The 4654-nt window shown below is 41.2% G+C and overlaps 1 pseudogene; it reads left to right on the forward strand.

Annotated features, from left to right (window-relative positions):
* The first annotated feature begins 1085 nt into the window (after positions 1-1085).
* LOC113894813 lies at positions 1086-1142 on the forward strand (annotated as a pseudogene).
* Positions 1143-4654: the final 3512 nt, after the last annotated feature.

The raw sequence follows: 4654 nt of genomic DNA on the forward strand, positions 1-4654 counted from the left end.
AGAAAACCACGATGGTGTGAACACTCACCTACAGCCAGACATCCTGGAATGTGAAGTCAAGTGGGCATTAGGAGCATCACTATGAACATAGCTAGTGGAGGTGATGGAATTCAAGTTGAGCTATTTCAAATCCTAAAAGATGATGTTGTGAAAGCGCTGCTCTCAATATACCAGCAAATCTGGAAAACTCAGCAGTGGCCGTAGGACTGGAAAAGGTCAGTTTTCATTCTAATCCCAAAGAAAGGCAATGCCAAAGAATGCTCAAACTACCACACAATTGCACTCGTCTCACACGCTGGTAAGTAATGCTCAAAATTCTCCAAGCCAGGCTTCAACAGTATGTGAACTTCCAGATGTTCAAGCTGGATTTAGAAAAGGCAGAGGAATCAGAGATCAAATTGGCAACATCTGTTGAATCATTGAAAAAGCAAGAGAGTTCAAGAAAAATATCTACTTCTTCTTTGTTGGCTACGCCAAAGCCTTTGACTGTATAGATCACAACAAACTGAAAAATTCTTAAGAGATGGGAATACCAGACCACCTGGCCTGCCTCCTGAGAAATCTATATGCAGGTCAAGAAGCAACAGTTAGAACTGGGCATGAAACAATAGACTGGTTCCAAATAGGAAAAGGAGTATGTCAAGGCTGAATATTGTCATCCTGCTTATTTAACTTGTATGCAGAGCACATTATGAGAAACTCTGGGCTGGAAGAAGCACAAGCTGGGATCAAGATTGCCAAGAGAAATATCAATAACCTCAGATATGCAGATAACACCACTCTTATGGCAAAAAGTGAAGAAGAACTAAAGAGCTTCTTGATGAAAGTAAAAGAGGAGCATGGAAAAGCTGGCTTAAAACTAAACACCCAGAAAACTAAGATCATGGCATCCGGTCCCATCACTTCATGGCAAATAGATGGGGAAACAATGGAAACAGTGACAGACTGTATTTTTTTGGGCTCCAAAATTACTGCAGATGGTGACTGCTGCCATAAAATTAAGATGCTTGCTTCTTGGAAGAAAAGCTACAACTCACCTAGATAGCATATTAAAAAGCAGAGACAGTGCTCGCTTTGGCAGCATAGTGCTCACTTCAGCAGCACATATACTAAAATTGGAACGATACAGAGAAGATTAGCATCATAGGCAAAACACTCTCCAACATACATCGCAGCAGGATCCTCTATGACCCACCTCCCAGAATATTGGAAATAAAAGCAAAAATAAACAAATGGGACCTAATTAACCTTAAAAGCTTCTGCGCAACCAAGGAAACTATTAGCAAGGTGAAAAGGCAGCCTTCAGAATGGGAGAAAATAATAGCAAATGAAGCAACTGACAAACAACTAATCTCAAAAATATACAAGCAACTCATACAGCTCAACTCCAGAAAAATAAATGACCCAATCAAAAAATGGGCCAAAGAACTAAATAGACATTTCTCCAAAGAAGACATCCAGATGGCTAACAAACACATGAAAAGATGCTCAACATCACTCATTATCAGAGAAATGCAAATTAAAACCACTATGAGGTACCATTTCACACCAGTCAGAATGGCTGTGATCCAAAAGTCTACAAGTAATAAATGCTGGAGAGGGTGTGGAGAAAAGGGAACCCTCTTACACTGTTGGTGGGAATGCAAACTAGTACAGCCACTATGGAGAACAGTGTGGAGATTCTTTAAGAAACTGGAAATAGAACTGCCTTATGATCCAGCAATCCCACTGCTGGGCATACACACTGAGGAAACCAGAAGGGAAAGAGACACGTGTACCCCAATGTTCATCGCAGCACTGTTTATAATAGCCAGGACATGGAAGCAACCTAGATGTCCATCAGCAGATGAATGGATAAGAAAGCAGTGGTACATATACACAATGGAGTATTACTCAGCCATTAAAAAGAATACATTTGAATCAGTTCTAATGAGGTGGATGAAACTGGAGCCTATTATACAGAGTGAAGTAAGCCATAAAGTAAAACACCAATACAGTATACTAATGCATATATATGGAATTTAGAAAGATGGTAACAATAACCCTGTGTACGAGACAGCAAAAGAGACACTGATGTATAGAACAGTCTTATGGACTCTGTGGGAGAGGGAGAGGGTGGGAAGATTTGGGAGAATGGCATGAAAACATGAATAATATCATGTATGAAACGAGTCGCCAGTCCAGGTTCGATGCACGATGCTGGATGCTTGGGGCTGGTGCACTGGGACAACCCAGAGGGATGGTATGGGGAGGGAGGTGGGAGGAGGGTTCAGGATGGGGAACACATGTATACCTGTGGCAGATTCATTTCGATATTTGGCAAAACTAATACAATATTGTAAAGTTTAAAAATAAAATAAAATTTAAAAATAAATAAATAAAAAGCAGAGACGTTACTTTGCAAACCAGTCTGTCTAGTCAAATCTATGATTTTTCCAGTAGACATGTATGGATGTGAGAGTTGGACTATAAAGAAAGCTGAGTACAGAAGAATTGATGCTTTTGAACTGTGGTGCTGGAGAAGACTCTTGAGAGTCTCTTTGACTGCAAGGAAATCCAACCAGTAAATCCTAAAGGAAATCAGTGCTGAATATTCATTGGAAGAAGCTGAAACTCCAATACTTTGGCCACCTGATGCAAAGAACTGACTCATTGGAAAAGACCCTGATGCTGGCAAAGATTGAAAGCAGGAAGAGAAGGGGATGACAGAGGATGAGATGGATGGCATCACTGACTCGATGGACATGAGTTTGAGTAAGCTCTGGGAGTTGGTGATAGACAGGGAAGCCTGGCACGCTTCAGTACATGGGGTTGCAAAGAGTTGGAAACGACTGAGTGACTGAACTGAACTGAACTGAACTAACATTTCCTTCTGGCAATTGGGAACTAATCTCAGGAATCAAAGTGTTTCCTTTATTGACAAAGGAGGGAGCAGAATGCAGGGTTTCAAGGGTTCCTAGCTTCATATACTGGCCCGGATATTTGGGGTCCATGTCCTTTCCAATCAGTGTTCTAAATTTAGCATATGAGACTCTGTGAGTTTGGGAACTCAATTTGCATTATAATTCAATCACCTGACCCTTTCAAAAATTTCACCCTTCAGAAATAGAAAATAAGAGGGTCTTTCCCCCTGCCCGCCCCGCCCCCCGCCCCCCCCCCCCCCCCCCCCCCGCCTTAGGATAATCATAGAAAGCGTCTAGTCACTTTGACCTTGAGCTCGGAATTTAAAATGTCAAGTTTTAAGATCTGTACCACCTACGTCTTCTCCAGTGCCCTTAAAAGCAAGCAAGCAGCCTCACTGAACTCCTAAATGTTTCTAAAATGTTCACTGAGAGCAACTATTGGTAATTCTAAGCCCTGCTGTCTATAGACACTATAACAGAAGTTTCTGAAGGTGCTGGTTTAAGTTACTTTCCACTGCCTGCCATGTTTCCTTTACCCCTGGCAAAAAGAGTCTCTAAGATCTTTAAATTTAATCAGACCAGAGAACCAGTTCCAGAAAACTCAGGACCAGTTCAGAGAACTCATCTTTAAGGCTGCTTGCCTGAAACCTCATTTGTTACCATTGTTTTTGTATGAGTTAAGATTCATTCAGAGACACAGAACCACTATGATTGATGCAGAATATGGGTCTGTAGGCATATGACCTTAAATAATTGTGAGATCTAATGAAGATCTGGAAAATCATTGCCTCTGTTGGAGTCCTGAAGTTACTGTGAATCGCTGAGGTTAACAGTCAAGAAGAAAAGCTGGATGCAAACAGGGAGAGAACAGGGATGCTCTGGAATTCATGAGACCGGCTGGAAACCGCCTGTTACTGCGTCCAGTCTCAATGTCGAAGTCATCTGTGGAGGAATCCGGTGATTTTTTTTCACAAGAGCTGCACATGCATCTGGTCCTGGACTTGGAGAAGCTGAACGAGAAACTCTCATGGAGGGTGGAAGAGCTACAGGCTCAGGGGAAGACTTTTGTTAATGGCAAATCAGAAAAGCAGGGCCAGTGTGAACTGCAGCCATCACCTGGAGCCCTAGACCAGCTCCAGGTAGTGGCTGCTGTGTCTCCCGTATCTTTATTAAGCTCGTGCAAATCCTTGTGTCCAGTCTGCCTTGAATTGTACAGAGAAGGGTGTCTAGTTCCACTAGGTAGATGACACTGTGTGAAGCCACTATGGATTTTGTTTATACCTTCATAATTTAAAAACCTTTTGGCAGAAACCAACACAATTCCATAAAGCAATTACCCTTCTATTAAAAAATAAATTAATTAAAAAATATGGCACACTTTTTATTAAATTATTTTTATTGGTTTAAATCTAATCTTGCCAACACTTTCCACCCCCCTGATCTTATTATTGGTTACTTGCTTATTTCATAATCAGTCTTTATAGATGGAAATAAGCAAGTACTTATTTTCTTTATTTGGTTTTATGTGTTTATTCTTTTGATATTCTGAAAGTTTTGCACTCTGATTTTAGTTTCTCATGTAGTTATATATATTACTACTGTTACTGTATGACATAATTTTAGTTCTTATTTAGTTAGTAATGGGCTTCCCTGGTGGCTCAGACGGTAAAGAATGTGCCTGCAATGAGGGAGACTTGGGTTTGATCCCTGGGTTGGGAAGATCCCCTGGAGGAGGGCATGGCAACCCACTC

Source organism: Bos indicus x Bos taurus, chromosome 6, assembly GCF_003369695.1.
Source record: "Bos indicus x Bos taurus breed Angus x Brahman F1 hybrid chromosome 6, Bos_hybrid_MaternalHap_v2.0, whole genome shotgun sequence".
NCBI lineage: Eukaryota > Metazoa > Chordata > Mammalia > Artiodactyla > Bovidae > Bos > Bos indicus x Bos taurus.